A 12063-nucleotide genomic window follows, 5' to 3' on the forward strand; every position below is an offset into this window, starting at 1 on the left:
CTTTGTTATGGCCATAATCTCTTGAATTGCCTAAGAAACCAAGGAGAATTTGAGTGGTAAAAGGCAAGAGTGTTTTATTTTTAATAAAAGCCAATCTGTGAGTGCAAACACTTGAGTGGGTGAGAAAATTTTCAAACACCATATATATATTTTGTTCTTGTTACCTTGATCTGTTTGTTAATCATGGCAGAAAGGAATGATATTCAGATGCAAATTGCTGCATTATCTCAACATTTGGAGAGGTTGATGAAGCAACAACAAGATGAGTTTCATGATAGGTTGGACCAACTAGAGAATAGAACCCCACCAAGAGGAGGAGGAGGAGGGCCACAAAGGAATGAAGGGAGAATAGAAGGAGTAAGGTTGAATGTGTCACCTTTCAAGGGGAGGAGTGATCCTGAAGCTTACTTGAAATGGGAGCTCAAAATTGAGCATGTATTTTCTTGCAATAATTATAGTGAGGAGCAAAAGGTAAGGCTTGCAGCAACTGAATTTTCTGATTATGCTTTAATTTGGTGGAACAAGTTGTAAAGACAGAGGATTAGAGATAAGGAGCCTTTGGTGGACACTTGGGGTGAGATGAAAAGGGTCATGAGGAAGCAGTATGTACCTTCTAGCTTCCATAGGGACTTAAAATTGAAACTACAAAGACTTTCTCAAGGAAGCAAGGGAGTGGATGAGTATTATAAGGAGATGGAGATTCTTATCATCCAAGCCAAAATTGAAGAAGATCCTGAGGTAACTATGGCACGTTTCCTTAATGGATTAAATCATGATATTAGAGATGTTGTTGAGTTGCAGGAGTTTGTGGAGATGGAGGATCTATTTCATAAAGCCATACAGGTAGAACAACAAATTAAAAGAAAGAGTACAACAAGAAAGAGTTCTACCAATTTTAATTCTTCAAACTGGAAAGATAGAGTAAAGAAAGAATGTGTTGCCTCCTCTAGCAATTCAGTGCTTTCTAATGAAGAAAAAATTGTTCAAAAGAAACCTGAACATCCACCAAAGAGGACTAGAGAAGTGAAATGTTTTAAATGTTTGGGCATGGGACATTATGCCTATGAGTGTCCTACAAAGAAGACCGTTCTTCTTAAGGATAATGGGGAGTACACAAGCGATTCTGATGATGATGATGGAGAGGTAGAAGAGAGTGATGGCGAGTTAAAACCTAATGTAGGAGAGTTATACATGATTAGAAGGATGCTGGGAAGTCAAGTCAAGGCCGAGGATGCATCCCAAAGGGAGAATATTTTTCATACAAGATGTTCAGTTAATGGTAATGTATGTTTGGTAATCATTGATGGAGGAAGTTGTACCAATATGGTGAGTTCAAGATTAGTGTAAAAAATGAACATGGACACTAAACCACATCCTAGGCCATACAAACTTCAATGGCTTAGTGAAGGAGAAGAAGTCCAAGTGAAACAGCAAGCTGAAGTCTCTTTCTCCATTGAGAAATATGAAGATAAGAACTTATGTGATGTGGTTCCCATGGAGGCTAGCCATATTCTTTTGGGAAGACCGTGGCAGTATGACATTAAAGCCATTCATGATGGTTTCACTAACAAAATCTCTTTCATGTATCAAGATAAAAAAAGTGGTCCTCAAACCCTTGTTTCCTAAAGAGGTGTGTGAGGATCAAAGAAAAATGAGAGAAAAGTTAGCAAATGAGAGAAAGAGTGAAACACTTGAAAGGAAAAAGAAAAAGAGTGAAACACTTGACAGGAAAATGAGAGAAAATGAAACATTTGAGGGTAAGCAAGTTTATTTAGCAAGAGAAAGAGAGGTAAGAATGGTGCTTTGCGCAAGACAGCCCCTCTACTTATTGTTTTGTCAAAATCAAATTTCAAATTCTGACCAATTTGGCAAATTTGAATTGCCCTCTAGTATTGAGTCCCTTTTGCAGGATTATAAAGATGTGTTTCCAGCAAGTATCCCTGATGGTTTGCCACCTTTGAGAGGAATTGAGCATCACATTGATCTCATTCCGGGAGCTGCTTTGCCCAATAGGCCAACTTATAGGAGCAACCCACAAGAGACCAAAAAGATTGAAAAACAAGTTACTGAACTCATGAGTAAAGGTTGGGTGAGGGATAGCATGAGTCCATGTGCTGTACCTGTGATTTTGGTGCCCAAAAAGGATGGCTCATGGAGGATGTGTTCTGATTGTAGAGCAATAAACAACATCACCATCAAGTATAGGCATCCAATTCCAAGATTTTCTAAAATGGCACACTTCATACCTTGCAAGAAGGTGGATGATGCTTGTCATGTGGCTGACTTGTTTTTCAAGAAAATAGTAAGACTTCATGGACTACCAAGGAGCATTGTGAGTGATAGGGATACAAAATTCCTTAGTCACTTTTGGAGGACCTTGTGGGGTAAGATTGGTACTAAATTTTTATTTTCTACTACTTGTCACCCACAAACTGATGGTCAAACTGAGGTAGTCAATAGAACTTTAGGCACATTACTTAGGACTGTTATAAAGAAAAATCTTAAGTCTTGGGAAGCATGTTTGCCTCATGTTGAGTTTGCTTATAATAGGGTTGTCCATAGCACAACTAATTATTCACCTTTTGAGATTGTATATGGATTTAACCCTTTAACTCCTCTTGATTTGCTACCTATGCCTAACATTTCCATGTTTAAGCATAAAGAAGCACAGGCTAAAGCTGACTATGTGAAGAAGTTACATGAGCAAGTAAGGGGTCAAATTGAAAAGAAAAATGAAAGTTATGCAAGGTAAGCTAACAAAGGTAGAAAGAAGGTTGTCTTCCAACCTGGAGATTGGGTTTGGGTGCACATGAGAAAGGAAAGGTTTCCAGAACAAAGAAAATCAAAGCTTCAACCAAGGGGAAATGGTCCATTCCAAGTGCTTGAAAGAATAGATGACAATGCTTACAAAATTGATCTGCCTGGTGAGTATAATGTTAGTTCCACATTCAATGTGTCTGACTTATCCCTTTTTGATGTAGAGGGAGAGAATGATGGAGGTGTGACAATGAGCAAAGACAAGGATCCACTTGAAGAACTTGGAGGACCTATGACAAGGTCTAGAGCAAAGAAAGCGAAAGAAGCTCTACAACAAGTGTTGTCAATATTATTTGAGTACAAGCCCAAGTTTGAAGGAGAAAAGACAAAAGTTGTAAATTGCATCGTGGCCCAAATGGAAGAGGACTAACGCGCCAGATTAATGCAGTTTCTTTTATTTAAATAAAGGCCCATTTGACATCTTAAGAACCAGCCTTGGAAGACTAAAAAGACCTTGCTGAATAATTTTGGATGACTTTTTGGCTGTCCCAATTTCAGTTATAATTAGCCATTAGGTAGTGGACAATTATTAGCTTGATTGGTTTATTATTAGCACTAGTGGGATACAATGACAATTAATGGTCTTTTTGTAACCCTAATGGTTAAAGCCTCTATATAAGTTGAACCATTTCTTATCAATGAAATCAAGTTAAGTTTTGTTCAGAAATTCAATTTTCTATCTAATAGTGAGAGTGATTCTCCTAGTTCTTGAGTGATTCAAGAACCCTTGGCTGTATCAAAGGATTTTGCCATCCTTTGTGTGTTGCCTCCTTTGGAAAGAGCGATTGTTTCCTTCCACTTTTAGATTCACCCCTTATTACTTTCTTCTTCACCCAATTTTCAAAAGAATATCTAATTCTGCCCACAAAACATCTCGTGGTCATAACTGGTTCTAACTCTAAAAGAAAAAAAAATCCTAAATTAGCCCTTGTGCAATGAGATTCATATCAATAAATATATATATATATATATATATATATATATATATATATATAATATTTATATGAAATTCAACAATTTTCACTTTATACACCGATTTATGAAAATAGAATAGACTTAAACCCACTTTATATAATAGGAAAAATAAATTTCAATTTTAGGTTTAAATCTATTTTATTGAGTGTATATTAAATTTTAAAATCTTCTATCATTCCTAAAAGAGTATTAATGACAATGAGTCTTTAAACTCTATAGAAACGAATATATTAAAATCTACAATATAATTTTAAAATAAAATAATATAGACTTAAATACTAATTTGGTCTTAATATTTATTTTAATTTTTTTAATTTGGTCCTAATATTTTTTTTGTTTAATTTGGTCATAATATTCGTTAATTGTGTTCAATTTGATTTTTTTTGTTAACGCCATTAAAATAATTAACGGATTGTGAACAATATCTGACACATGTCATTTCGTGTTTTTTTTTTTTATTTTTTTTAATTTAAAAAAATGTTCACTTGTCAAGTCAATATCATGTCACGTGTCAGGACTACTAGCTCTTTTATTTAATTGGTCTTGATATTCGTTATTTTTGTTTAATTTGGTTCCAATTTTTTAAAAATTGAGCAATTTTCTCTTTCCAAATTGAGACCAAATTTAATTTTTTATACAAATATTATATTGACATTCTTATTAAAATTCACATATTTATTAAATAATTTTGTTTAGGGTTAGAGTTGGTTTAAAATTAAAAAAAAGGTTAAAAACCACATAAGTATTAAAAATCACATAAACATTATATTAATCGGTTATATTACTTTATATTAGTTTTGACCCTTAAAATTTTAAATCAATGATATTCTTCCCTAATTTTAAATCAATGATATTCTTCCCTAATTTTAAATCAATTGTGGTAAGAATCAAGTTTGAGTCTAAGTCTCACATTGGTTAGAAATTAGAAATGAGAAAGTAGAGCACTATATAAGGATAAAGACCCATAAGCCCATTGCCTTAAGGTTTTGGTTTTGGATTGAGAGTAGTGTCAGTGCCTTATGTGATTAGGATCAAGTCTCATTGGTGTTGTATTTCCCTAGTGAAGTGAAACTTCCTCTGTAAATCCTAACAAATTGTAACTCTATTTTTAATAAAAATATGATTTTTGATAAGTATATCAGTATAACATTTATATAAAAATTAAATTTGATCTCAATTTCAAATTTTGAGAGCGGGATAAAATTGTTCAATTTTTAAAAAAATTGAGACTAAATTAAAATAAAATGACAAATATTAGAAACAAACTGAATATAAAAAATAAACCTTGACACGTGATATGATATTGACTTGACACACTTTTTTTTAAATAAAAAACATAAAAACCACAAAATGTTAATAATTTTAACGGTATTAACAAAAAGACCAAATTAAATAAAATCGATGAATATTAAAACTAAATTGAAAAAAAAAATATTATAACCAAATTGAAAAATCTGAATGAATATTAGTTTCAAATCATTATTTAAGTCTTAAAATTAAATTGTAAATAATATTAAAAATAATAAAATTGTATATATTTTGTAGCATTAATACGTAAAATATTTAAATCAATATTAATAGACTCTCAAATTGTGTTAATAGAATAAAGTTAGTTATGTATTTTTATTTCATAAAGTAAGAAAATATTAACAGATAATATAAAATTATTACGAAGAAGAGAAATTTATAAGCACAAATTTCTCATCAACATATGGGAAATGTTGATAATTGATTTTAAAAAACTAATAAATGAATAATTGTGTAAGCTTGTATAAATATTTGTTTGTTGAATATTGAAATTCGATCTGTTATATTTTATGTTGTAAGTATATTCAATAGGAATTTCAAATAAGAAAATAATGTAGATTTTAAAAGATTTTGTAAAAATGTAATCATTTATTTTTTTTAAAGAAATACTTTTAATATTAAGGTTATGAATTTTGGACTTCAGAAGATTTATAAAATCTGAAATAATGAGATTTGAAATAATTTCATAAATAGTTTATATCTTTACATTTTTTTTTTGGACTACTAAATGCCTCCTAACTTATTATTCCACCATGTAAAATTACATGAATCCAAAATACATTTTTAGGATTAAAGTGTCCTATTACACCGAAGGAGACTACTCCGTATACAAATAATACAGGGATAAATATCTTTTACCTCTTAAATTTTGTTAAAAAATTGAAATCCATTTTTATGCAAAATTTTGATTTAATTTGATATTAATACTAAAAAATTTTATATTCCTTTACGTGTTAAATGAATTGTGACATTTCATTTAATAAATGAATTTTAATAAATAAACGGGATGCATAATCATAATAAAATAAGGTTCAAGCTAAACACAAATAATCTTTTACAATTATATACAAGAAGTACAAGAAAAACTAATAAGGCACAAAATATATGTCATAAATAGAATATAAATAATTATCAGTTGTCCAAAAGGCTTGCTCACATAGTCAGGAATTACAAAGGCAACAAAGCCCCCAAAAAATGCTCCATAGAGCAAGGTCCATCTCATGCATGCTACTCTGCAGCATTTCCATCACCAAGATGATCGTCATGGGTTTCCACATAACACCAAAGATTTAGTGATCATTGCAAAAAGGAAAGTCAAACATGAAATATACACCAAAAAGAAAGGATAAGTTAGAGTAAAAAAAATATTAACATGTTATTGAGCAAGCAGATGTTAAAATAAGTTATAAACAAGCAAAGCAGACACCCAAAACATGTGATAGCAAACAATCAGACTCTTTAACTCAATTATCCGGATTATGCGCTTGATATAAAATTCTAAGGAAGTATGCACCTACATTGATTTCTAAACTCTGCAGAGTCTAGCCACAAGAGGTTATCACCCAATCAATCAAAAGGTTAATTTCAATATGTCTCAGATTCAAACACCTCTCAAGACTAGGATCTCCTATCACTCTCACCACATAATCACTTTACTCTACGTGACGTGAGTGTGAGTGATTATTAGAGTTCAGAATACATTCTTTATCTAGACATCTCCTATATCAAGGCATACACTAACCACACAATCACACAGAATTTTCCTTGAAACTCTTTTACCAACAATATTTCACATGTTATCTCAGAATAATTATTATTTCAAGCTAAACACATCAAGTACAGCTCAAAAAGGACACATCATTCATGAATAGCTTCATACATCATATTTTTAATTAAATCAATCAATCACAAGTTAAAGTAAGAAATTAAAATTCTCAACAATTCTCATTTAAGTTAGATTAGTTTCGCTTAAACTAGACCGGTCTCAAGAATATAAACACCATAAACACATTTAACTCAATAAAATATATACCTAACCTGAAGTTATCTATTTTAAGCATTTTTTGTGGTGGCATGAGCAAGAACAAGTTCTTCCCTTCTTTCGGTGTTAAGCAAATCTCTTATAATGTGAAAGTTGTGTCATCTACCTCTGAACATTTTCCATAGCATTTCAAACATTACCTAACCTACCTTTCTTTATCTCTTTTTTCCTTTTCTGCATAAAAGTTAGATAATTTGCAAAGTTTATTGCAACAACATTAATGGTAGAAGAAAGGTTTGAAATATCATCGGTTGTAGATGAGGAGAATATGAGAGTTGATTGGATTGGTCAAATGATATAGGGTGTATAGGGTGGTTCATAGTGATTTGATACTATATAATAACACTTTGCTAAATTTGCACATTCTTGCATCTATTATATATGATGGAAACTTTTTAAGTGATTTTAAATGAAACCTAAATGTGTTCAACCTGTGAAGGTGCAGTAAAATCAGAGTCAGAAATCACATGCATGGAAAAAATATATAATGTCACAATTTTATTAATTGAAATATTTTTTTATTACATTCATATTTTATTTTATCAAAAAATAAATAATAACGTATGCTTACTTTTAGACCTTCCTCCGCAAATTTGAAAAAAAAATTATTATATTCAATTTTATAACTTTTTACCTCATTTTTTTTCGTACCATTCACATATTTTTATCTCCTTTATTTCCGTTGGGATCAAAGTCACCCTAACGATGATCCCTTTGTTTCCACAGATAAAAAGCATGTATTTACGGTTCACGGATAAAGCATATAAAATAAGGTAAACTAAGCACAAAAATCAACAAAATTTCTTTGCTCGTTGAAGATATTTGTTAAGAAAGTTGTATATAATTTTATTTTTAAAATAAATAATTCAAATAAAATTATTAAAACAATGAATTAAATATAATTTTGTACTTCTTAAATTTGATGAGAATTTTTATTTTATTAAAATTTATTTTAACTTTAATAGTATTTTAAAAAGTATTTTTATTGAATTATTTTTAAAAATTTATTTAAATATATAATATAAAACTTAAATTATTTTATTATATTGATCTAATCAAGTAGTATTGTAACATTTCAATTTTAGTAGTTTAAAACTAATAAAATAGAATGTTCCACCTTAGTGTACAGAACACATAAACAAATGTATAAAGTATGCTAATACAATCTTACAAATTATCTGATCGGACTATATAAATATATCAATTATTCATGCTAAACATTTCTAACTCTAAACACAAGCTAACCATTTACAACAACTTTTCACTGAACTACAGACAAAGCAGATCTAGATATTCACATACATATATTTATAAACTACAACTCAACTAATCTGGATCATATATTGAGGTCGGATCCAATCAATTCTGCACTTGTAGTGACATCTCATGCTCTGCAGAGCGACAAATTAAGAGTGAAATCTCTACCACATACAAGGTCAGTCTGTTAACACATACCCCATTCCTCCTCTACTTGAGAATTTGAATGGTTATTAGAGTGTCAGGATAACTGCCAAGCCAATCCCTACCTCAATGCATACACTACCACAATTCATAACTAATGCTCCTTGAATTAGTTTTAACACCTCTCATATTACATTGCATATATATAATATCTAAATAAATCATTATCCCAATTAGCTTCTATAACCACAAAAATACCATTCAACTCACTCAAGAATGCAAGTTTCAAATCCTATATTACATTGCATATATATAATATCTAAATAAATCATTATCCCAATTAGCTTCTATAACCACAAAAATACCATTCAACTCACTCAAGAATGCAAGTTTCAAGTCCTGACTTACTCGCCCAGCGGGTAGCACTTACCCAACCACTAACCCATTCTCGTCCAACGAGTAGCACTCGCCTAGCCACTGTCCCAGATCTTGAAGTTTTTGACTTGGAAATTCGCCCAACGTGAGTTACTCGCCCAACGAGTTTGCAGATCTGCATACTTCTGCAGATCAATGTTCTGTATAATTTTGCAGATCAGCTCACTCGCTCAGCCAGTACTACTCGTCCAACATACTTCTGCTGATCTAGCTCTTTTTGTGCATCTTCAGCCAGTTCATATCACTCCAAAACCAGTGCAGAGATTATTCAATTATCAAACATCAATTATATCTAATTAGTCATACCAATTAAATGCAAAACACATTTAAACCACCGGTTATTCTCAATTAATATGAAAAACACACATCTTCATAGTTTTCAACATCACAAGCAATTCTGCATATCAGATACATCAATCAATCACAAATTAAACATACAATATGCATTCTTAACATGTTTATGAATTAAGATAGAGAAATTAGTTTCCCTTACCTGGTATCCTACTTAAATAACTCTATAAACGTAAAACGTCTCTAACTCCACAGGATGTTCTATCTACACGTAGAAACATCATAAGAATGATCAAGATATATCATTATGATCACTGATCAACATAGACTCATATTGATAAATAAAATGACGCATGCAAGCGGAAGATGGCTTACATACAACAAAAAACAAAAAAGAAAGCGAAAACTTAACTTACGCGAATAGAGAAACTGATCGATCCAAATTGAAGAGCTCAGCCGAGAGGATCAATCTTACGATCTCAATTCTTCAATCAGACGACCAAAAAGACAGAACTCTTAAACAGAAGTCAAAGAACTCTAGAGAAGTGGTTTCTAGAGAGATGATGTCTTTTAAAATAATGAAACTCGTTTATAACGATTCTATTTATACTAAAACATTTTAATATTAAAATAATCGAGTTTCACTAATTTTAAATCACTGTCACTTCTAAAATACCATTTTCTGGAGATTTATATCTTTTTTTTTCTTTCCTTTTAACTCTTTTATCTTTTATCTAAATAACTTTACATATATTTTCATTTAGAGTTCAGATTTTTTTTTTTACTGTTGTTGATATTGTCTTCTGTTTGATGTGAATATTAAAAATAAATTATGTTAATTTTTTTTTCAATGTATTTTAAAATTTTAAAATCAATGATTATCTATATATCGTGAAAGCACGAACACAACAAAGTATAAAAACAGTACAAAAAACATGGTAAAAAATCCAAATTAATTTATTTTCTAATGAAAATACAAGCTAATATTTCTAAAACAAAGAACACATGACCGAAACAAATAAAACGTGAATGCATTGGAATTGATGTAATTAGTAATTTCTCTAACTATAATCCTCAAATTCCTAATCAACAAAAAATTGTCTTGAAGTTTGTTATGTGTAACTAATAAAATAAAAAAGGTTAAATATGTTTTTGTCTGTCAAGTTTCAGTGAATTATAAACTTAGTTCTTTTTATATCAATTTAGTCCTTTAGAAATGTGTGAATTTAGTTCTTTTTATCAAATTTTGTTAAGTTTATTTGACATTTTAAATATATTTTATGATAATATTTGAGTTAACATTAAAGCAAAAATGTGTCAAACGGGGTAAACAATTCAAATACTATAATGAAAAATGTTTGAAACGTCACATAAACTTAACAAACTTTAGTTAGAAGGACTAAATTCATGTATTTTTAAAAATGAAGGACTGAATTGGTCAAAAGTTATAAAAAGTGACTAATTTCAATTTCACTTAAACTTGAGGAAGAAAAACATATTTAATCCAATAAAAAGTATTAATTCATTATTAACAAAATATAAGTAACATGGTATTGAATTCATAATTTATTAAGTAACTATTCACTTTTTTAGGAGAAGTTGACAATAATACTAGAAATTATACTAGAAATTATAGATGATCTTATACGTTTAATAAAAAGTAATTTCACATTACTTCTATAGAAATTAATCGCATTTTTTATATACATAAAAAGTATTTCACATTACTTTTATAAAATACAAAAGCATATACGCAAAATAAATATATATTTTAATTTAAAAATAAAACACAAATTTAAAAAATAATTTAAAAATAAAAAATATATTTATCTCTTTTCATTTTCTTAATCCTCCATTCTCCAGGATAGATTTATAGTTTTTTTTCTTTTGTTATTACTTTAATATCAGTTTTCCAATCTTGTAAACAAGTTATTTTGTATAATAATATTATTTTTATACCAAATATAGGTAAATGATCATAAAAAAATGCGATTAAAATATTTAATATAAAACTACAAAAATAAATAAGAGAAAATAAAACCTTACATATATAAAGAGAGAAAAATAGAGTATAACTACAGTCAATAATATTGTGTTTTTTTTATCTCTTTACACTTTTTGTCTTCTGTTATTATAATAAATAATTATAAATGAAATGTTTTATTTTACTCATTTATTTACAATAAAATAACTCATTTCTTATATTTTTGTTAAAAAAAGATGGATACCAAATTCTCTACAACCAAATTTAAAGAAATGAAAAAAAAAGTGATATGTTTGGTACGACCAAGGGGGACCCACTTTAAAAGGAAGCCAACGCATGTGATATGGCATGAAAAAAAGAAGGAAAGAAGCTTACGTGTTGTGATGAGTTCTGAATGTTAAAAAAAACGTGAAATTGGGAACGCTCACCAAAAAGCTGAACGTCGACACCGTGTTTGTCAAAAAGACTGACTCAAAGTGCTAAAGTCTCTCTCATGCTTGCCACTTCTCAATAATCATGTTTCGTCACCTTTTTCTGGATCATTCATTTTTATCTAAACATTCAAAATTCACATTCCCTTTAATTTCACTGACAATAATCTTTTTCTAGTAAATATTAACACGTTTTTCCTAAACAAACAAGGTGTTAACGCGGACCATAAAACATTAATTTTTATATTTTCTATTTTAAATATTAAATTATAAGTATGTTTAAATAATATAAAAAAGTAAATATAAGATGATGCATGAGATTTTATATTAACTAGAGATAGTATAAATTTAAAATTAATTTATAAAATTAATTTTATAAG

The 12063-nt window shown here is 29.5% G+C and overlaps 1 pseudogene; it reads left to right on the top strand.

The window, feature by feature from the left end:
* The first annotated feature begins 225 nt into the window (after nucleotides 1-225).
* Nucleotides 226-2752, top strand: LOC146887895 (uncharacterized; annotated as a pseudogene).
* Nucleotides 2753-12063: the final 9311 nt, after the last annotated feature.

The sequence above is a fragment of the Vigna unguiculata genome, chromosome 3 (genome assembly GCF_037176805.1).
Source record: "Vigna unguiculata cultivar grain cowpea cultivar isolate G323 ecotype 2 chromosome 3, ASM3717680v1, whole genome shotgun sequence".
Classification (NCBI taxonomy): Eukaryota; Viridiplantae; Streptophyta; class Magnoliopsida; order Fabales; family Fabaceae; genus Vigna; species Vigna unguiculata.